The sequence below is a fragment of the Pelodiscus sinensis genome, chromosome 17, assembly GCF_052426305.1.
Source record: "Pelodiscus sinensis isolate ZL-2025 chromosome 17, ASM5242630v1, whole genome shotgun sequence".
NCBI lineage: Eukaryota > Metazoa > Chordata > Testudines > Trionychidae > Pelodiscus > Pelodiscus sinensis.
The window spans coordinates 25439477-25463354 of record NC_143068.1 but is presented as its reverse complement, the minus strand read 5'-3'; the positions used below and the strand labels follow the sequence as shown (position 1 = coordinate 25463354).

Below are 23878 nucleotides of genomic sequence, written 5' to 3'. Positions count from 1 at the left end.
AGCCCCACTCTAAGATTAGGGGTTACATGAGAATTGCAACTTTCATTGCGCCTGTGAGAGCAGGGAAAAGTCTGAAAACCTGACCCAACTGCCCCCTAAAGGATTAGAAACCAGGAGTCCCCTCCCCAAAGTCCTCCTGATATATTTACTTAGACAAATGTCATGAGTCCTGGATCATTAATTTAAACATTTGGGATCGACAATACAGGTAACGTGACACCTTCCTACTGCACTAAACTGCTCTGTCTGGGAAGCTGGAGTCCAAACTGCTGACTCCAGGGAGTGAAACCAGGCAGTGGGAGGGAGAGCTGGAGTCTATTTGGCCTCACAAAACACCCACAGCCTTGGTCACTCGCTTCCATATTCTGCCCTGTGTAACACCCTGGGGGTATGTCTACACTACCCCGCTAGTTCGAACTAGCGGGGTAATGTATGCATACCGCACTTGCTAATGAAGCCCGGGATTTGAATTTCCCGGGCTTCATTAGCATAAGCGGGGAGCCGCCATTTTTAAATCCCCGCTGCTTCGAACCCCGTGTAGCGCGGCTACACGGGGCTCGAACTAGGTAGTTCGGACTAGGGTCCTATTCCGAACTACCGTTACTCCTCGTGAAACGAGTAACGGTAGTTCGGAATAGGCACCCTAGTCCGAACTACCTAGTTCGAGCCCCGTGTAGCCGCGCTACACGGGGTTCGAAGCAGCGGGGATTTAAAAATGGCGGCTCCCCGCTTATGCTAATGAAGCCCGGGAAATTCAAATCCCGGGCTTCATTAGCAAGTGCGGTATGCATACATTACCCCGCTAGTTCGAACTAGCGGGGTAGTGTAGACATACCCAGGAAGACGGTGAATCTCTATTATTGGCCAGAGGGAACCCAGCTTGACGTTCAGGACCCAAGTGGGTCAGAGGTAGCGAGGGGAGAAAGCTCTCTTGGCTTGCAATGGGAGCATTTTGGCCCCGAGTCAGAGAGAGGATGAAGATGGAGGCCATGCAGCTATCCCACTCAGAACAGAACTGCTAAGGGTGTAATACCCCTGCCTGAACTAATGGAGATGGAGGAAGAGGGAAGGGAAGGGCCAACAGAACTAAACAGTCCACTTCTCTCCTCATTTTCTCTCTGTCCTCAGTATCATCCATCTGTCTGCACAGACATTTCCCTGCGTAGCCTCCTGTGGTAGGAGTACTCCTCTCACATTCAGGTTCAGCCCAAGCTAATTTTCCCTTTTAGCTCCTCAGGTAGTGTGAGTCGCTGCAGCTCTGTTCAATTGAGCTATGCCCCCTGACTCCCATTGAGGCTATGTCTACACTGCAGGCTTCTTTTGGAAGAAGCTTTTCTGGAAGAGATCTTCTGAAAAAACTTCTTCTGAAAGAGAGTGTCCACACTGCAAAAGCACACCGAAAAAGTGATCTGCTTTTTCAAAAGATAGCGTCTATTGAGTGTGAACGCTATCTCGCATGTAAGCTGTGATCACTATGGGCGGAATGGCCATCAGGGCGCCTGTGCTTTTTCCTCTCTTCTCTTCTTTTGAAAGATCTCCCTCTTTCCCGTCCACACACGCCTTTTTGCGAAAGAGCTCTTTTGGAAAAAGGCTTCTTCCTCGTAGAAAGAGGTTTACCAATGTCGGAAAACCCCCTCTGTTCTTTCCATTTTTTTTCCGAAAGAACGCGATTGCAGTGTGGACGTACGTGAAGTTTTTTTCAGAAAAATGGCTGTTTTTCTGAAAAAAAAAAAAAAAAAACTCTTCAGTGTAGGCACGCTTCCTGGGGATGAAGGAGACACTCTATTGGCATGAGGGCAGAGTTGATTTCATTCAATTTATAGGAACACAAGTCCTGAAAATTCCCCCATGACAGCGATTCTACAGTCTTCCCTGGCAATCAAGCTATTACAATTTTTTTCTGCGATCTAGCCTGATTTTTTTTCCTAAGTTGCACTTGAAACCTCTTGCTGCTGCTCCTCAGCGTGCTGATTAATGGAAATAATTGGTCCCTTCACTCAGCCCTACCCAGTTGCCATGACCATGTTTGTATTTGTGCTTTGTTCCCATGTTGAATTGGTTGACACATCCCAAAGTCTCTATGTGCTAATACAGCAGGGGGCTTTCTGTTCTGCTTCCTCCAGGGAAGAAGGACATTACTGAAGAGCAGGCCTCCACTTGCAAAGCAGGGATCCCGGCAGACAGAGAGCTGCAGGGGACTAATCTCTACATATGAGCCTTCTCTAGGAAAAGGAAGTTTTGGGGCATTAAAATTAACGATCTCATTTTAAAAGAACACGAGAACCAGCACCCAAATGAGTACATTAGTAATCAACATACAAACATCTCTGCTGGAAGGAAACATCAATGCCTTCTAGCCCAGTTACACTGACCCAAGCAGCCACAAGGCCCTGCAGGAAGACAGGTTGGGCACCTTTCTACCAGGTATGGACACAAGTAGCACGGCAGGGAGGTGTCGAGGATGGACAGGGTACGGTTAGGGCACACCTCTCCCCTGGCTATTCGGCAGAGCTGCAGTGACCCTGGTAGGCTACAGCAGCAGTCGCAACATAAAGCAGCCTTCAGGCCTTCTCTGACCTGCACTTTGCCACCCAGCAAAGAGATGTAACACACAGAGCCTTAAAAGCAACAAGGAGTCCTGTGGCTCCATAGAGACTAATTGTATTTCTGGGATAAACTGTTAGCCACCACCTAGGTCTGTGCCCTTCACAGAGCGCTAGGAGGGGTAATTATGGTGGCATTTTCTTTTCTTTTTAATTTTTATTTTTCCTGGTGTTTTTTTTAAGCTGTTTGTATGGACGATACTAATAAAACAATGACTACAGAGAAGACTGAAAGGAAGGTCTACACAAAACAGGCTCTGATCACAGGTGTATTTCCACTCACAGGCTGAAAACAACCTCACACTGCCTTAGGGCAATGAGATTTTCCCCAGGCTCCTGAATTCTGACCGAGTGACCTGTCAGGATTTAAAGTGCATGGCTGTGTCTACATTGGCATGATATTGCGCCAAAGAGGCCGTTTTTGCGCAAAACCATGCTGCCTGTCTACACTGGCGGGGAGTTCTTGCGCAAGAACACTGACGTTCTAATGTGTGAAATCAGGGCTTCTTGAGCAAGAACTATGGGTATGTCTACACCACAAACAGCCGTTAGTTCGAATTAACTTTCATAGGCGCTACACATACAAACCGCTAGTTCGAATTTAATTCGAACTAGCTGAGCACTTAATTCGAACTAGGTAAACCTCATTCTACAAGGACTAACGCTTAGTTCGAATTAAGTAGTTCGAATTAAGGGCTGTGTAGCCACTTAATTCGAACTAGTGGGAGGCTAGCCCTTTCCAGCTTGCCCTGGTGGCCACTCTGGGCACAATCAGGGAAATTCTTCTGCCCTCCTCCCGGCCCTGGAGCCCTTAATGGGGCATGGTCTGGCTACAGTGCCTGTGCCAGGTGCAAGCCTGCCAGCACCCAGCCAACAGACCCTGCACCTGGCACGGCACGAGCCAGCTACCTGCTGCCACCCAGCCCTCCGCCTCTTCCCGGGACCAGGCTGGCAGCTCCCAGGAGCCTGCCCTGGGGCCGCAAGAGGCAGGCACCTGCCTGGTCTAGTGCGGAGATCGTGGACCTCATCCAGGTTTGGGGGGAGGCCTCCAATGTCCACGACCTCCGCACTAGGCACAGGAAAGTGGCCGTCTAGGGCAGGATAGCTGTCAGCCTGGCCACCAACGGCCATATGCAAACCCAGGAGTAAGCCTGCATGAAAATCAAGGTGGTCCAGTGAGACCCCCGACCCTGAGCCCTGAGCTTAGAACATAAGAACGGCCATACTGGGTCAGACCAAAGGTCCATCTAGCCCAGTAGCCTGTCTGCTGACAGCGGCCAACACCAGCTACCCCGGAGGGGATGGACCGAAGACAGTGACCAACCCATTTGTCTCGTGCCACCCATCTCCAGCCTTCCACAAACAGAGGCCAGGGACACCGTTCCTACCCCCTGGCTAATAGCACTTCATGGACACAACCTCCATGACTTTATCTAACTTCTCTTTAAACTCTGTTATAGTTCTAGTCTTCACAGCCTCCTGTGGCAAGGAGTTCCACAGGTTGACTATTTGCTTTGTGAAGAAGAACTTTCTGTTATTAGTTTGAAACCTGCTAACCATTCATTTCATTTGGTGTCCTCTAGTCCTTCTATTATGGGAACTAATGAAGAACTTTTCTTTATGCACTCTCTCCACACCACTCATGATTTTATAGACCTCTATCATATCCCCCCTCAGTCTCCTCTTTTCCAAACTGAAAAGTCCCAGTCACTTTAGCCTCTCCTCATATAGGACCTGTTCCAAACCCCTGATCATTTTAGTTGCCCTTTTCTGAACCCTTTCCAAGGCCAAAATATCTTTTCTGGGGTGAGGAGATCGCATCTGTACACAGTATGAGAAGATGTGGGCATACCATAGTTTTATAATTCCCCTCCTCCTTCTTCCCCTGGCTTCCCCCTCCCTCCTCCCAGGTTTCCCCCTCCCCTCTCCTACCCTCTCTCTTTCCCTCTCCCACCTCCTTTTCCCAGTCTCCCCAGAGGTTAATCCCCCCCTCCCAGTTTTGTTAAATAAAGAGAGTTTGTATTTTTGAACACACGTGTCCTTTATTTTTTACATCAGGAAGGGGGGCTGGGGAGGGGTAAGTGGAAGGAGGTGAGGGAGGAATGGGGCACAAGCTCCCAATGGGGAGGACTGGGGTGGCTCTGCGGACTCCTCGGGGTGGAAGCTTTCCTGCAGGGTCTCCTGGATCCTGACAGCCCCCCGATTGAGCCCCCGGATGGCATCCTGCGGCAAGTGCAGCCGGGCTGAGGCCGAGTGCTGTGATGTGCCAAGTGTGGGCACTCAGGGCACTCCAAGACAGGACCGCTTTGCTGTCCCTCATCGAGGTAGACAAGCAAGCAGGGAACCCTGAGAACTGTCTGTCCGGGGTGGGGATCGGGTCACTTTAAGCACAGCCCTCGGCTAGCCTGAGGCAGCAGCTCCACACTCGAAGTCGTAACCTGATGCCCTGCTGGCTCTACTTCCGGCCAGCCTTAACTTCGGTTCAGGGTCCACTCAGTGTGGACATTCTAGTTCAAATTATCAAAACGCTAATTCAAACTAGTTTTTAAGTCTAGATGCGCTAATTCGAATTAGCTTAGTTCGAATTAGTTCGAATTAGTGCTGTAGTGTAGACATACCCTATGATGCTCCCACTCAGGAATAAGCCCTCTTGAGCAACTGTTCTTGCGCAAGAGGCCAGTGTAGACAGGCAACATGAATTTCTAGTGCAAGAAAGCCCGATGGCTAAAATGGCCATCATAGCTTTCTTGCTCAAGAGAGCATCTACACTGGCACAGATGCTCTTGCGCAAAAGCACATGCCAGTGTAGACGCTCTCTTCCGCAAATACTTTAACGCAAGAACTCTTGTGTTAAAGAATATTTGCGCAAGATCGTGCCAATGTAGACGTCACCCATCAGTTTCCACCTTCTAATCCTCTTAGCTGCTAGGGCAGGTCATGCATCCATGTCCCCTGCCAGAGGTGTAGGGATGTAGAACCAGGCATGGAAGGGTTAAATAGCTGGGAACCAGATACAGCTGGGGCCGATTTTCAACAAAGGCCAGCTGATGCCCTGCCAGGGTACATAAAAGGGAGCTGGAGGAAGCCTGGTGTGATTAAGGGGGAGAGGGTGGAGAGAGGAGCTAGCAGAGCCCATCAATGAAAACTGAGGGCGTGCCTGGTTGGGGAAGTACTTGATCCTTACTCAGCAAGGGAAGGAAATGAATGTGCAGTGGTCTCTGTTTATATCCTGTGAAGGGAAGGCACTAGAGTTTGTGTTTTGGGAGAATGCTGGGTACACTGCTAGGAAGGGAGGCAGCTCTCTTGCACGCTAGAGTGTATAATCTGCAGCCTAAGCGAGCTCAGGGAGACTATATGAGCACAGCATACACAGAACCCAGGGCACCTGTTTCTCCCTCCTCTTATTCAAACCTCCACTAGCCTGGTGTGTCCCCTTCAGCTTCCCAAAGAAATACTGCTTTGTAGTAGGAGGAATGATCGGAAGAGTTGACAGCAAGCTTCCTCAGGGGTCAGGTGCTCAGCAGCGCTCGGTAAGAGCACAAAAATAGAACGGAGGGCCCTAGAGAATGTTACTATGGAAAGAGCCTGGCTGATTAGCAACCCTGGCTCCAGTCTTCTCCCAAGGTACCAGCTTATATAGTCTTCCCTCCCATTAAAATAAAACAAAACATCTTATGTGATCCATAATAGGGCAGTAGCAATGTTTGCCTAGGACAGTGATGGAAAATCCCTGCCTTTGGGGCTATATGAAAAAATGAGCCTGTGAAATGAATCTCCCAGGGGAAATTGTCATCAGTAGCTTTCAGGCAAGACCAGGCTAGACACCTGGTATTAGGGACAAAGTAGGCATAATAGAATCAGTCCTGTTGCAGTGCAGGGTGGGGCTTGGTGACTCTCAAGCCCAGCCCAAATGCTTTTAACTGCCTAGAATGGTCTCTTGACCTGCCACCTTGGCTGGCTGAAAGTCCTTAAAAACTTCCCAGCTGATGTGGGATGGCCTGGCTGAAACAGCTCTGCTTCCCCGTGCTCTGGGAGAGAGGCAGAGAAACCCTTCTCAGACGTATTAGGCAACTGCAGCTTCTCCCTACCAATGGGTTAAATCCTGCTCTGTGCAAATTGCAGATACACACGCAGAGTCAGGTGCAGCAGCTTCCCCCCCCAAAAGTGGATTTAATCAGCAACCACCTAGAGGAGTCATAGTTTATGCATCTACTGAGATTCCACCTCCACATCTTCCCCTAGGCTGTACGGACGCTGGCTCAAACACCTGAGGGGCAGGGGGCGCTGCATGGCAGAGGCCTGGCCAAACCACTGAGCATTTGCAGGGGAAATGAAGCTGTATGCACCGGAGAATCCTTTTGGATTACAGTCATTTATCCCCGAAGCTGCAAACGCTGCAGTAGTGCTGGCAGAGAGCTCCTCTTTGCCAGCCAGTATGTGCTAAGGAGCAGCATGGCTGATGCCTCCATGGTTTGCCAGTAGAGAGGGGGATTGGATAGGGGAAGAGGGCATAGACAGTGGACACCCCTCTTCCACAGTGGGGAAGCAGTGGCTACAGAGCCACAGGACTCCCTCCTCTGGACCCCATGTGCATTTACTGAGGCTTTGCAAAGGGAGCATTTGGGGTTCACCATGGATTTTTTAGATTTACTCTTAACACAGAGTTAGAGGCTGTGACATGGATTTGTATAGAAAAGAAATGTTTAGTGACTGTGTAAGTGCAGGGTGTGTGTATGGACACCTCCAGCATTATTTTCAAAATATACTCCAACTGCTACACAACAATACGCCAGCCAGAGAGAGACAGCAGGGCATGGTTTGCATTAGTATGTGTCCTAGCAGCCAGCATTTCACCAGGGTTTGGTGTAAGTACCTTGCCATGGCATACAGTATAGGGAATACTGTAGGGAAGTTGTGTATAGCTGTACCGGAGCTGTTAACCTTAGAGGTGCAATCTCTGCACATACAGTCATGAGCTGTCTGGAGTCTAGGCGTGATCCTGAAGACTGTACGGTTCAGATTGACAGAGGCAAACCTCAAACCCTTGGTGACCACACATGGGTTGGGGTTTGTGTGCAGACATCGGGCTCACATACAAACAAGTCAGCAATCTGCAAGGGTATTTTTTAATTGCCTGGCCCAGCAGGGCTACTCAACTAAGAATTTTCTGTATGTTGCAGAACTAGAGAGAGATACACATGCAGATTTTGTGCATTTGCAGGACTAAGATTTTCTGTAGGTTACTCAGAATGAGTTCCCAAGACTGATGTGTTATCTCCTTTCCCAGGTCAGCTTCCCAGATTACTAAACCGTCAACCCATTGCTGTAGTCTCACTGTCTCATTAACTGCTTATAGACATCAGAAGAGACCTATATTAGATGCCAACACATTCCATTCAACTTTCTAGCAAGTGTCTTTTACTAAATGGAAAAAGATCCTTCTGATTTGTGTGATTTTTAAGTCACTCTGTGAATGGAAATCAAGTCACTACCGCTGCCTTTCCAGATAACCAATCAGAATGTAAAATCTTACCTTTATTTAATTGATCTTCCTACTATTCATGTCTTCAGATGTTCAGCTGTGTACACATCAGGGCAAATATCTCTAAGGAACAGGCAAAAGGAAAAATAAATGTAAGAAAAACTGGCTATTCCTTAATTAGTAAATTCATTGTGTGGTCCCCTCTCCAAACCTACCTGTGACCACTGCTGCCAAGGAAAAACATGTGCTGAAAGGGCCTTGCTTAGAAATCTGGGGACCTGGCTTTCCGGAGCCATGCTTGATGGACAGGAAACTCACGTACATTGGGATTTAACCACTGATGTGAACTGTGATGTTCACAGCAGCACCCAGGCTGAACACAATCCCAATGCAGACAAGGCCTCAGAAGAGGTCGTGCTTCCCAAAGCGATTTCTCTCTTTGGTCTATTTTACTTCTTTGTTTAACGGATTCGCACATGAGTGGAGAAGTGAAATGACCCCACTTCTGAGTGCTTGAATCCAGCCTGCTCAGAGAATTCACTGGCTTCCCCAAGAATGTAAATAAACTGGTGTTTAAAGCAGTGAAACTTCCCTATTCGGTGCTGGAAGGCCAGAGAGGACATGTGTTACTGTACTCTCAGATGATTTGTTTAGTTTATCTTATGGGTCTTAGGTTTACTCACCGTTGCCTGCAGCTGCATGTTATTCCAATGTCCCTGAACCCCTGGTCAAATAAATTTCCTCTCTGGTTCTAACAACTACTGGTTGATTGCAATCTCCTGACCTGCAAAACTCAGCCAACAAACTCATTTCTTTTAGCAGCTGTTTGAGCCTTCAGCCAAACTGGAACATCAGGGGCATTTTTTTCCTTTCTCCCAGGAGCAAATATTAGCAGAATGGAAAGCAAGAGCTAGCTTGAGGATACAAGGACTACCTGGTACAACAACTTTAACTGGTTTAATTTATTTAGCCTACTGTCTTGCAATGACAGGCATAATCTCTCACCAGCTGCAACCCTGCTTGCAGATCTGCCCCCACTTTTTTTTTGTTTTTGTTTGTTTTTTCGCTTTCCACTGAATTAACTAGTGATCAGAGCAGGAGGGCCATTGCTGGCAGTGGCTCTGCTACTGATTCCTGTACAACCTTGGGCAAATCACTTTGCTTTTGTGTGTCTGCTCATCAGTAAACTGGAGCTATTCTTAATATTTGCTTCTCTCACAGAGGGAGTTGGGAGACTTGCTTATTTTATAGAGGGAAGCACTCTGAGATCATCAGATGACAGGGGCATATAAATACAAAACTCTAATTATGATTATTAGTGTCCAGCTAAAGAAAGACAAATCTGACCGTACGCATTTATGGCATTGTTTAATCTTTTGACAATCTGGAGCTCCATCGACATGCCTGCAGCAGTGTCCCATGTCTGGCAATATACATTGCTTCCAAGAGGGAACCAGCCAGGCACACGAATGCAGGAAGGAAGGATGCTACATTAAAAGGCCATGCTCTTTCAGTTTGCTTCTTTGCTCTCCTGTGGCTCACTAGCTGTGCAACCCAAAGAGCCAGGATCCCATGCTTCAGATTTACTGTGTGTCTGCCCCTGGCAGAGCCTAAACTAGACCCATAAAGAACATACTCACCTGAGCGAGCAAGCAAAGAGGTAGGGTGGTGCAGGCCTGTTCTCCTGCGATGGAATTCACCCTTGTCCCCCATAGAACATTGGTGGCTGGAGGATGGAATTCAACTTTCCAACCCACAGGCATCCACAGCCTTGATTCCAGCCTATGGACTGGAAAAGCAACCACTGGCCCACACTCTTCCTCTACACAGGGATTCTGGGCGGTTGCATGTGCATGCGTGAAACTTGGAGATTACACTGCTGGGATTGCACTGCTCCTGCATCCTCCCAGCCAGGGCTGTTGCTGAATTAACGGGATGCAAAGGCCTTCCAGGCAGGGGTGACTTTTTTTGCAAAATGGGACTAAGGATTCACCTTTAACCATAGGAATCTTATTCTAGGCTTTGTGTGAGTGGGATGCAGGAATACTGGCATTTCAGATCTTTATCTCTGGTGACTTTATTGTGTAGCTACTTCAGGGCACTTCCAGGAACATCCCCAGTGTGTCTGATCGGCTGAATCTGAGTATGAATGAATTACACTAGCAATTACACTTGCCAGCAAATTAAAACACAGGTTGAAGCTCTCTAGTCTGGCGCTTTCTGGTCCTGCAACATCTGTGGTCTGGCATGATTTTAGTTAGTTCAGTGTCCACTTGTCATGGGTGGGGCCAAGTTTCCTGTGGCTCCATAAAGTTTGTTTACAGTCACCAGTCCTAGCTCTCTGTGTTCTGTGCTGTTATTTAGCTCTGATTTACCCCAAATGTCTTCTAAGAGCCCAGTAAGCAGTGGAAGTGTTGGTAATGCTGCTAGACAATATTTGGTTTGGCAAATTCTCTGGTTCAGCACCCATCAGGTCCATGGGTTTTGGACTAGAGATATTCAACCTGTAATATGACTTAGTTGCATGGACTACAAGGTGGACAGAAAGCTGGCTAGGTCGTTGGGGTCAATGGGTAGTGATCAACAGCTCAATGTCCAGTTGGCAGCCAGTATCAAGTGGAGTACCCTGGGCATCACTGGGGCTGATGTATTCAACATCTTCATTAATGAGTTGAATGATGGGTTGGTTTGTACCCTCAGCAAGTTTGCAGATGACACTCAGATGGAGGAGAGATAGATATGATAGAGAGAGGGTCCAGAGTGACCTAGCCAGATTGGAGGTTTGGGCCAAAAGAAATCTGATGAGGTTCAACAAGGACAAGTGCCGAGTCCTGCCTATGGAATGGAAGAATCCCAAGCACTGCTACAGGGTGGGGACTGACCGGCTAAGAAGCAGTTCTTCAGAAAAGGACCTGGGGATTACAGGGGATGAGAAGCTGGATATGAATCAACGGTGTGCCCTTGTAGCCAAGATGGCTAACGGCATATGGAGTGCATTAGTAGGAGCACTGCCAGCAGACTGAAGGAAGTGATTATTTCCCTCTGTTCAATACTGGTGAGGCCACGTGTGGAGTACTGCATTCAGGTTTGGGTCCTCACTACAGAAAAGATGAGGATGCATTGGAAAGAGTCCAGCAGAGAGAAACCAAAATGATTAGGGGGCTGGAGCACATGACCTACGAGGAGAGGCTGAAGAAACTGGGCTTATTTAGTCTGCAGAAGAAAAGATCGAGAGGAGATTTGATAGCAGCCTTCAACTACCTGAAGGGCGCTCCAAAGAGGATGGAGAAAGGCTGTTCTGAGTGGTTACATATGACACAATGAGGAGCAATGGCCCCAAATTGCAGTGGAGGAGGTCTGGGTTGGATATTAAGAAAAATTACTTTGCTAAGAGGGTGGTGAAGCACTGGAATGGGTTGCCTAGGAAGCGGTGGAATCTCCATCCCTAAAGGTTTTTAAGTCCCAGCTTGACAAAACCCTGGCTGGAATGATTTAGTTTGGGGTTGGTCCTGCTGGGAGCAGGGGGCTGACTAGATGATTTCTTGAGCTCTCTTCCAACCATAATATTCTTATGTTCTTATGTTCTATGATTCATTGGATTCAACCAAATACACGTCTTTTTTGTGTTCTGTACTGACGTTACTGGGTGGTAGCTGAACGTATGGAATTAATGCAGTGATCTCGGCACGGGTTCAAAATGAACATATGTTCCAAAAATCCTGGAACTATTCTTGCATCATTCAGCATTATTCTGTACAACAGAGACTGTGGTACCACTTCTGAGCCAGAAAGGAAATCCCTTTTGGTTAAGCCAAGGTGACCAGAGTGTGGAGAAGGTCAGCCTCACACTTCTTGATTCATGGACAGACAATGGACTGAATTCAGACCGATGTGCATAATAATTGCCTCATCTGCTCAGCCCCGTGACTCAGCCAATCCTATTATCCTGCCTCCAACCATACTCAGCAACACCAGCTGCTTCAGATCAAAGTGCAAGAGCCCGTTGTGGGATAACCCCTCTCTGTTAATTGATGTCCTGAAGCAAAAAGTCTGTGCTCTTCCTTATAACTGTGGCTTTTCATCTCCAGATCCATCTCCAGGTCTGTTTTTAAAACCCCACTAAATTCACAGTTTCAGTCCTATCTTGTGGCAGAAGTTCCACTCTGCCGAAGTCAATGGAGCTACACCAGGGATGAGATGTTCCTGCATTACCATCCCAAACAATCCAGGCACTGAAGAGCTCTTGTGAGAATGCACCTGTGCAGTGACTTGTGGTTGTAACATTTCTAGTGGAGAGTGGGCATGGAGAAGCAACACAGAGGTCTCAAGGCTTCATCCCAATGTAAATGCTGGGTTATGCTAGCAAATCATAGTACAAACTGTATTGGGGAGAAACAGACAAATATGCCCCCCCTCCCAGGCTGAGAGACAGTGAAACATTTGACACCAAGGAATAAATAGTTTAAGGCAGGGGAAGAAAGTTTCCCTACACTTTAACCACTCAGAATGGCTGAGTTCTGGAACAACGTTATTACCTAGGTATAGAAATTACCCCGAGGAGCTGGGAATGTTGCATGCACCATTATTCAGAATTCTTAAGAAGTGATGTGGAACCATGTTGGTGAGTGATGGACTCAACAAGTTAGAGAAATGGTCAGAGGTAAACAGGATGAGGTTTAATAAAGAGAAATGCAAAGTGCTCCACTTAGGAAGGAACAATCAGTTCCATACATACAAGATGGGAAGCGACTGTCTAGGAAGGAGCATGGCAGAAAGGGATCTAGGGGTCATAGTGGACCACAAGTTGAATATGAGTCAACAGTGTGATGCTGTTGCAAAAAAAGCAAATATGATTCTAGGTTGTATCAACAGGTGTGTTGTAAGCAAAACTCGTGAAGTCATTCTGCCGCTCTACTCTGCACTAGTTAGGCCTCAGCTGGAGTACTGTGTCCAATTCTAGGCGCCACATTTCAAGAAAGATGTGGAGAAATTGGAAAGGGTACAGAGAAGAGCGACAAGAATGATTAAAGGGCTAGAGAACATGACCTATGAAGCCAGGCTTCATGAACTGGGCTTGTTTAGTTTGGAAAAAAGAAGATTAAGAGGGGACATGATAGCGGTTTTCAAATATCTAAAAGGGTGTCACAAGGAGGAAGGAGAAAATTTGTTCCTCTTGGTTTCTGAGGACAGGACAAGGAGTAATGAGCTTAAAGTGCAGCGGGGGAGGTTTAGATTGGACATTAGGAAAAAATTCCTAACTGTCAGGGTGGTCAAATATTGGAATAAATTGCCAAGGGAGGTGGTGGAATCTCCCTCTCTGGAGATATTTAAGAACAGGTTAGATAGACGTCTGTCAGGGATGGTGTAGACGGAGCTTGGTCCTGCCTTGAGGGCGGGGGGCTGGACTCGATGACCTCTCGAGGTCCCTTCCAGTCCTATGATTCTATGATTCTAACAGCTTCCGATCTCTGGAATTTCCACTCAGAGTGAGGTTCCTTTCTTAGGCTATGTCTACACTGCACAGTTATTTCGGAATAAGCTATTCCAGAATAGTTATTCTGAAATAGCTTATTTCGAAATAGCACGTCTACACTGCAGGGAAGCCTCAAAATTAGTCCGAGGCAGACTTCCCTAATGTGGGCATGCTATCTCAATTTATAGCCCCAGGAAGAATAACTTAGAATGGGCCTGGTGAGGGCCTATTTCAAAACAGCAGAAGCGGAGCATCTACACATGCCTTATTTCAAAATAGCTATTTCGGAATAGGTGGTATTTGTCATAGAATGAGGTTTACAGAAGTAGGAATAAGCTGTCTGTTATTTTGAAATTATTTTGAAATAACTGAATTGCTGTGTAGGCGCTCGCATGGTTATTTTGGAATAATGGCTGTTATTCAGAAATAACTTCGCTGTGTAAACATACCCTTAGAGTCTTTCAAATACCCACCCTGCTTTGAATGATTTGCCATGAGTCCCATGGATCATTGCGTCTGGTCAGAGCTGATTGTTGAATGTTTTGGTTGTAATGCAGTCTTATAGACACTGCTGAGTTGGGGGTTTAAGTATTGTAATCCACTGGAGGGTAAGGGGTGCTGAGACTGGGTGAAAAAGGTCAGGGGCAAAGCTCTACACAGAAACTGGAAGGATGGTCTAGTGGTTAGGATGCTAGGATTCAGGGTTAAATTTCCACCACCGCTTCCCCAAATTTCCTGTATGACTTGGGCTTTGGGCAAATCACAGTTTCTCCATGCATCTGTTTCCTGAGCGCAAATGGGGGAATAATATAATATCTCTGCCCTTACATTAAAGACAGGTACTCAGATTAGTACTAAAGCTATATAAGTACGGGCAAACCACAGGAATTTCAGCAAATTTGAAAGCATTTCTCATCATATGTTTTATAATGATCCTGCTTCAATGTTCTGATGTCCCACAGAATTATACTCAGGCAGAACTTTTCTGATTTGAAATAAGCTATTTTGAAAATGGAACATTCCAACTCACTATGTAATGAAAATAATCAAAAACGTTCAGTGTTTCAATATAGAAGCAGAAAAGAAAACATTTTTTTCGGAATAAACAAAAGCTTACATTTTTTTGTTTAAAATGTTTGAAAATGTTCCAAAGCCATAAAAAATTTAAACCAAAAATCTTTGTATAAAAATCTGATTTTTTTTCTTTAAAAAAGCTAATATTCATTGAAACTGTTGGTCTGTTTGAAAGACACTAAGCAGTTCTGGCGATAGGAGAGCTTGATTCTGGTGCACATTCAAGCTGATGACACCTAGCACTTACATCAACAAAGAGAAAGTTGTGGTTTCCTCAAACTCATGCCGCAGAGGCCATCTGCAGCCCGAGCAGTCCCACAATCCGGCCCATGTACGGCTGCTGGCACGCGAGTAGCTGCAGCCCTGGGGGAGTGTCTGTACCCTTCCCAAGTCCAGCCCTGTTCTGCACCTGCCCTACTCTGCCCTCTTCCCCCATCACAGCCCTTCCCTCAAACCCTTTCCCCGAGGGACATGGTCTCAGAAATTACTGGGGGGCCTGGTGCGGGGTGCCATCCCCAGGCTAACCATTTGTTCCACGTCACTGTGGTGGCATGAAGTGGAGTGCACCAGCCCCAGTGCAGGCTGGTTTGGGCGATGGGGTTGGAGGATGCACAGGCGGGAGCATGCGGGCTGGCAGGCAGAGCCAGGAGATGGCAGGGGGGAATGTGTGGAGACCTGACAGAGAGGGGTACCTGCTGGCACACTGGAGGATTTGAGGACTGCACTGGCCTGAAGGTAAATTGGATTTGAGACCCCTGCTCAAAGACATCAGCAGTGGCATCAACGCTGGGTGAGTCCTGCCATTCCCAGAGGAGCGCAGTATTTGGGAGATGCGTGCCCAGGCATTTTCTGCTTCGTGGGGTTATTGGTTTTGGAGCCTTCGTTATCAGAGAGATCTGTGGTTGGAGTCCATCTGCCTTACCCGTGATGCCCATTGTGGTAAGGTATTCGAGCTTTCCCGCTGTTCTCTCATATGTGAAACGGGATCTCTCAGTCAACATTAATAGCTAGGCGCCGTGGCACATTAGTGCCAAGGTGGAGATCTGCCTGGGAGTGGGGTATCACTGAGCGGGATAACTGGTGGACGCTTGAGGAGTCCTCAGGGTGCTGGTTACCCAGAACTCTGTAGCTCTCTCTAGCTCACTGACTGGGACATGCAGCCTGTGCTTCACAGTCACCAAGAGGGTCTGGCTTGGCCTGGACGGCGTTGTGGAATGGACGGCTGACTTCTCTCCATGCTGCATCTCCTATCAAACAATTCTTAGTGTAGAACTTCACGTGCTGCACCTGGCTTGCAGGCTGCCACTATGATGCCCTTTCCAGCTGAGCTTTTCCTCTCTCTAAAGGACTCACCTTATTGCTATTTTATTGGCGCAATACATCATCTAGGTATATCTTGGACTCAATGTACTCTTGAGAGCTCATCCATCCATCCATCCCAGGAGAATCTAGGGACTGCGCCGGTGAATAAAGCAAGCTGGCTTTGGCTCACATTTTGTGGATGCAGTACCACCTCCTGAGCAAATGGAAACATTTCCCTTCCTCCACCCCTTTTCTTCTGTACAGTCTGCACCCCCATATAAGCCATAGCAGTTGCCTAGGGCACAAAGCCCTGAACCGTAATGGAGGATTTTTCAATCCAGTTCGTAAAGTGTTTTGATGATCCTACCTCCACTGAGCTTTTATTTAAGGCTTTTCATTTTAAACAGATCATTTTTTTGCATTTGCTTAGAAGGCTGGGCCCTACCGCACTTCTGATTCTGCTTCCACGGGAGCTGGAGGTAAAACTCCCATTCACATGAATGGTGCAGACAGAACCGTTAGTACACATGCCATTCCTTGCAGTCCTTTTAACATGATATTTCATGTTACAACACAACCCCCCTTATCACAGCACTACATGCCTGGCACAGTATGTGCTTCATACAGAGTCCCCCAGCACAGCTCACGGATTTGTATCATTTTTTCATTTGAAAACCAGAGCCTAAGCCAGTGTTGTGGGATATTCTGTGCCTGGCCAATTCTGGAAATAAAGACACCACTGAAATGAGGCTAGACATTTCCACAGGTGCCACTGACACAAGTTGCATTTTGAATTCTAAATACTGAATACACTCTCCAGTTGCCCTTTGGAGCAAGTACAGAACTGCATGCCTTTCCAGTGGACTGGTCTAACAGGGGAGCTGGGTTAGTCTGTAACTTTAAAAACAAGGAGTAGTCCTGCAGCACCTCAGAGACTAACAAAAATATATCTAGTATCATGAGCTTTCATGGGGAAAACCCACTGCACATCCCTACCACCCAACCTACACTACGTAGAAAAATGAGATTCCATTTAGCCTACAGTTTGTGGGCAGCGTGAGTTTGCCATTCCCAGTAGTTTAGGCAGAAGTTTAATATATCTTTAAATAAATAATCTGTCAGAATCACAGTCCTGGCTCCCACACAACAACGCTGAGAACTTTGGAGCAGATCAGCATTTTGTTGTAATCGCATATGAATTACTGTATTAAAATAACTATCCCGACATCTGAGGCACCAAAAATTGCTAATGTTTGTATTCACTGCAGCCCATTCTCTCTTAGCAGCATGTAAAACTGTACTTACAGCACACAGCTCCAACTGCTCCCCAAGTTAAGCAATCAAGCCGTTAACAAACAAATCCAGGCCGGAGTAACCCCCCAGCATACCTGCCCGATATGGCAAGCGGCCAAGCTGGCCAGTTTATCACGGTTAGTTTCAGACTCACAGTTTCCTTGTACTAATAGCTGCTAAATGAAGTTGCACTTCAAGGGCTTAGGGGGCGTTTCCTATCTCTCTTTCCAAGTCTGTTTGTTGTAATCCAATGCTCAGCCTGATGATGTCAAGCAGCTACTTGCTCAGTTTCCACCTCACTGCACACAGGAGAATCTATTTCCTTTTAGCAAAAGCTTTGTTTGGATTTGCATTGTAACCTCGTCTCCCAGCAGCTGCCAGTGGCTTAACATCCTTCCTTCAATTCTGCTGCCTTTCTCACAAGAAGTCTCCTATTTACTGTAACAACCAACAAAGACCTCCCACCTGTTTGGCACTTTATGTGGACAGCTGGTCCAGGTTCCCTTTGCACAGTTGTTTAGATTCACTTCTCAGCTGCACCTTAGGGTTTTTTCTTTCCCCGTTTTGGTGGAATACACCATGACACCCAATTCAGTGAGAATATTTTCCTGGGAAGCAGCGCAAGGTAAGACCCCACAGAATACTGACCTGGCATTTAATGGAGCACTTTTTGTTTCAAAGGATCCCAAAGTGAATATAATACTTTGAAAAAATGGTCTGAAGTCCACGCAACACATTCAACGGAATGCAGTCAACTCTGGGGTAAAAAGCAGCAACTGTTTAACAGTGCTGTGCAGACAAATTAGGAAACAGTCCCTACCCCAAAGACTTTACAATCCGGTTTAAGACAAAACACAATCAGTGGGTGTGGCACAAATGGAGAATATGCTACATACGCACAGAATCTGATCCAATTCCCACCAGAGACAATGAAAGCTTTTCTACTGACTTTGTAGATTTGGAGTGGTTCCAAGGGGAGCAATTTGGCAAGAACAACAACAGAGGAGTGAACTCAGCTTCTTTAGTTTCCATCTTGCTTTGCACAGGATAGAAACAAAATCAGACAGGTAGCAGGGAGACGTTCCCACCTTGTGCTTCCGGGATGGCTGGGAGATGGACATTGATGATGTCTGCACTCAACCTCACTACCTGTGTTCACTCCAGCTAGGAAAATCCCCTCAGATCAAGGAAGGCCAGCTTAGCCAGCTCTGCTGTGCCTCCGGTTGACTCTGCCTCCACCAGAGAGGCACCCTTTTTAAGTTCCTTAGAAAAGAACAAGCCACTCAGCTTGACACAGACCCGCATTGGCCCCTGGCAACACATACAGGAAAAGAGAAAGGTGCCCAGCAGAAAAAGTAGGCAGCCAGAGACGTTGCCATGGCGATTCCTGTACGTCACTGAAGAAGCAAGTCAGCAAAGCCAGGTGCAGCCTCTCTCTTTATGATCTCTGAGTCCAAAGCAACCTGGAGTGCCCAGAATCTCCAGGTATCTTGACTTACTTCTCCACTGCTCTGAGGCCAACTTCAGGAATTGAGTTTGATCTTCAAAGAGACATCAGTTGGCATCGACCGGCCTCTCTACGGTACATCTGAGTCACGCACTGTTACTCACCCGCAAGTGACTGTAAGGATTTCATCCCTGAACACAAAGCGATGCCTGTCTTAATTAGAGACACACAACTGGCAGAGGGAGGCCCTGGAACGTGACTGCTGAGAGACATTATTCAGCGGCTGCACCAACAGATTGCTCTGCTGATCCAGCATGGGCTGGGAGTCCCGCACTTGCGCCAACTCAAATGTTAAATAAACCCACCAGACGTGGAGGTTTCTCACACAAATGCTTAGGGTGTAAGGGCTTTGAGACAGAGACTGGCTCTTAAGTACCTTGCCTGGGGTTTCTACAAGTTACTATCACAGTGCTGATAGTAAATCATAATAAAGCATGATAGAGATGCAGGAGCATGGGCCTAATAAGTTTTCTTTTTAAATAAAATGACTCCTTAGGAGTCCCCAGTCTTGCCTCCTAACTTCTCCCTGCGCTTCCTTCTCCCATTATCTGCTTTGGGCTTTATTTTGCTCTTCCTCGAATGCTTAGAATAGCTTCCTCTACTACCTCATGAGCCTAAACCTCTTCCTTCCCTTCCACTAACCCGATGTGTTCCCTAAGGACACCTAGGGCATCTCTTTGCTGAGATTCTCCATCAAAGCTCTTTCCCAATTGGTTTTCAATTCAACAGAATGTTAACTTTTCATGAAAAACTGGAAACTCAAATCTTTATGGCCAAAACCTGAAAATGCTGAGGGGTGGCGGGGGCCATTGGCCAAAAAATTGCACTTTGTGATATTTTGATGAAAGTCAAACCATTTCTGAAGAAACTTCTCCCTTTCCCCTCCTATTTTCTGAATAGTTCTCATTTCCTCTTCCCTTCTTCTGGCTTTTCATGTTACTGCTGGCCCTGATTTTCAATCTTGTTTTCATCTGCAGACTCTAACACATTTTGGATGGAGGCCTTTGGAAATCTTAGACATGGACCATCAGACCCCAGGTTGAAAACCATGGTTTTTATTAAAGATGGCCATTTGCAGACCGCCTTAGACATAGTCTGTGGACCCACCACAAGTGAAAAATCACTATTCTATTGGATTTGAGTGTAAGATCTTTGGGGCAGAGACCTTCTGTTTCACATACTTTCTGCAGTAGTGCCTTAAAAAATAAAACCCCCTCCATATCACAATGAGGAACAAGAACAAATGACTAGAGAGACAGGAAAAGATTGATAGATTAGATCAGGCCCGCTGATGGGGGTGTGGCAAAAGAAGCAGTTGTTCCAGGGCCTCTGATTCAAAGGGGCCTAGAGCTCCCAGCCACTGCTGCTGCTACTGCAGGGGTGGCTGGAGCCCTAGGCCCTTTAAATTGCCATGGGAGCACTGCGCCGCATGCTCTGTGCAGCTCTGAGGGCTGAGGCGGGGGGAGATGCACCTGACCCCACCCCTTCCACCTGAGACCTTCCTGGACCGCGAAGCCAGGTCCCCCCACCTTGCCTATTAGCCCGTGGAAGCTGCCCCAGACTAGATTATAACACAAAGCTGGACAAAAACTGTATCAGCCAAAGATCCAACGAAACTTAAGGATCATTGCATGAAGCTTCCCATATTAGTGTGACACTGGTTCACTACTGTGTCTTTCTAAAGGGTTTGCTTTGTTGTTTCTTGCCTTCTAGCTGCCTGATCTGCGTGGCAAGGAATCACAGCTTTTTTTTTCTTTAGACACACATTATATAGCAAAGTCTTCAGAGACGCCCTGCAAGTAGTGAACGAACGATCATGTTTTGTGGCAAGAGCTGTGATTTTACAGCCTCGGACTTCACTGGACTCTGGTGTGGCAGAGGATAACAAAGCATGCGAGAGTGAGGAGCCCGGATAGGTCCAGAGGCCAGTGTTGGGGCAATGGCACTCTTAGGGGCCAGGGCAGTAAGGTTACATGAAATGAGCCTAAAGGATAATAACTTTGGGACGCAATCACCACAGAAGCTGTATTCTGCTTAGCTGCACAGCCCCTACATATTCCCGTAAGAAAAACAAACAGCAGAAAGGGCTGTTCAGGAACTCCAGCACAGCAAGGAAATAATCTCTTCTTTCTGAAAGACCTGACCTGCTTCTGACCTGACTTAACCCTGACATTTTTACAGCTGGCTTACAGTAAACACGGGTGTATTTATGCTTCCTTGCATAAATTATGTGTTCCACTAAAGTTCCCAAGCACTGAGCTGTACTTAAGGATGCCAATAACATTACTTTAAGAGACCAACATTGCAAAGACATGCGGAGTTGCACAATATGGGCATGGAAAACAATATGTCAGGTTCTGATTTTTGCCAGACTTCCTCCCTACCCCCAGCTTTAAACAAATGGCCGGGGGGGGGGGGGGGGGGGGCGGGCACTAAACCACGGAGCTCATTTCAACAAGCTGCAGAGATTGTTAAAAAAAGTGGGGAAGTCTGCTACCTCCCAGTCAAACACTACAAGCTGGGAGCATGAGAGTGAGAAAAATCCTATTGGCTGAAAGCAGTTTCAGTGACAAATTACCCCGGCTTTCTCTCTGCACCAAATTTAAAAGAGTTTGCCCTGCTGGTCAGTGTCCTAAGACAATACAGTGGATGCCAGCGTATCTGCATGCAAATCATCCGGGGGTTCCCAGGCCAATTTGAAAGCTGTCATAAACCCAGCTATATTTAGCAGCAGGCTGTGAAATGTACACAAACCGAGGACCTGGGCCCAACCCACTACCAAACCACATCAAGATTGTCACTATTAATGGTTGGGGTTTGATGACGGTTTGTGGGGGAGAAGCATTAGCAGCTTTGAGTCAGGGGAATATGTGGATGTGCCCAGACACAAACACACATCCACTTTGAAAGCTGCTGCTGAGCCGCTCAGTCTGGGACTCTCATGCCAGCAGAGCAGAGAGCTCTCAGAAATATTTACTTTAAGCAGAAACTATTTATAGCGCCAGCAATCAGCATGGAGATAATAAAGCTTTTTGTTGCAAAGTGAGTGGTGGCACTCTCTGCTTCTGGACAGTTTCACTCCACAAGTGTATCCCATCCCCCTCACCTGACACTATTCCCAGGGCATCTTATCTTCTTGGCTGTTTCACCAAACATTGCTTTACATTTCAGAGAGGTAGCCATGTTCATCTGTTTCAGCAAAAACCAAACATGCCTCAGGATTCGTTGTTGTTTTTACTTCTTCAAATGTTTGTCCCAGCTCTTAAATTGCTTAAGTCTGATCCAAAACTCTTTCCAGAGAATGTATTTTTTTGGTGAAATGTTATGATTAAAAAAAAATTGTTATAAGATTTTTACACTGAAAATAAATCACTGCCCATGGAAAACTGCTCTAGGGGTGCAGACTTGCTGGGCTCCTGGGTAATGGGGGAACAAACAAAAGGAAGTTTTTCATCACGCAGGGCACAATCAACCTGTGGAACTCCTTGCCAGAGGATGTTATGAAGACCAGGATTTAACAGTTTCAAAAAGGAGGTTAGGTCCATCAATACTTATTAGTATTAGCTCCAGATTGTTTATTTACCAGCTCCATGTATAGGCACCTCACGGCTCCCATTGGCTCCAGTTTGCTGTTTGCAACCAAGGGGAGATATGGGAAGTGGCGGCTCAGCCCACACCACTGATTTCACAGGCCACTTTGAGAAACATTGGGCTAGATAGACCTTTGGTCTGACCCAGTCTGGTCGTTCTTATGTGGGGGTGGGGTCCATCAATACTTATTATCCAGCATGGATAGGAATGGTGTCCCTAGCCTCTGTTTGTCAGAGGCTGGGAATGGGTGACAGGAGAGGGATCACTTGATGATTCCCTGTTCTGTTCACTCCCTCTGGAGCACCTGGCACTGGCCACTGCTGGAAGACAGGATACTGGGCTAGATCATACTGGGTCAGACCAAGGGTCCATTTAGCCCAGTGTTGCTCAAAGTGGTCCATGAAACCACTTTGAGAAATGTGCTAACTGGCCACTCCAGATTGTTTATTTACCAGCTCCGTGTATAGGCACCTTGCGGCTCCCATTGGCTCCAGTTCGCTGTTTGCAGTCAAGGGGAGCTATGGGAAGTGGCGGCTCAGCCCACACCACTGGTTTTGCGGACCACTTTGAGAAACATTGGGCTAGATGGACCTTTGGTCTGACCCAGTCTGGTCGTTCTTGTGTGGGGGTGGGGCTCTACTTTCCTGGAAGGGGCAGAGCTGAGGCCAGCCAGCCCTCAGTACCATGTCATGCCCCTCCCCTGGCAGCCCTCAGAGCCACCTCGAGCGTATCCTGCGGCAGCCTGGTGGCAATTTAAAGGACCCGGGGTTCCAGCTGCCACCACTGCTGCAGTAGCAGCAGCAATTGCTGGGCCCCAGACCAACTGCCCCCTTTGCTGCTGGCCTACTTCCTCCCTCCCCATCGGTGGCCTGCAATGAATGCAGTCAGGTTTATCTGACAAGACCTATTTTCCATAAGTCCACATCGACTGACATTAATTTTATTCCTAGTCTTTAATGTTGTATTAATTGAATTCTGATACACATCTATATGGCAGCTTTCATCCAGACGGATCCCAACACACGTTACAAACTAACTTCTGTACTCTGTATGACATAGGAATCACTGTACCTGCCGCTTATGGGATGAAATGCGGTAGGTGCTTAACAGAGCAAATCAGATAGAGCAAGCATAAATCCTGCTTGTTTGTTTGCCCAAGCATATCCAGAAGCTTTTTCAGAATAAGCCCACGAAGGTCACACACAACCACCAGCTCCTCTTCATCAAAGAGCCATGTTGCTTGCAATAGCTGTCTTGTTGGCATGTCACAGATATGGGCGTCAGCATCTGCTGTGGGTAGCTGCCAGCCTAAGTCAGAGCAGGAAAAACTATGGGGTGTATTTATCAACTGTTAGGTTGGAATAACTGTTGGAGGTTTCTGTGTACCAGTCTGGGGCCAAGCACACATGGGGGGTAGAAAATGAGTGTTTGTAATGTAGTATTGGTGAGAGCTGGGGTATGTCTACACTACCCCGCTAGTTCGAACTAGCGGGGTAATGTATGCATACCGAACGTGCTAATGAAGCCCGGGATTTGAATTTCCCGGGCTTCAT

At 47.1% G+C, this 23878-nt stretch overlaps 1 protein-coding gene across 2 annotated transcripts in view; it reads right to left on the bottom strand.

Moving 5' to 3' along the window:
- The window catches only part of PKIG (cAMP-dependent protein kinase inhibitor gamma), a 42039-nt gene extending 24502 nt beyond the window's left edge, over positions 1 to 17537 (bottom strand). Inside the window, exons 1-2 of one of the 2 annotated variants that reach the window (XM_089769703.1) lie at positions 17240 to 17537; positions 8137 to 8208 (exon numbers count right to left, since the gene is read on the bottom strand). The gene's annotated coding sequence lies outside the window, so the exon portion shown is untranslated. The remainder of the gene's footprint in view (positions 1 to 8136; positions 8209 to 17239) is intronic. The other variant, XM_089769704.1, reaches the window with a different exon arrangement.
- Positions 17538 to 23878: the final 6341 nt, after the last annotated feature.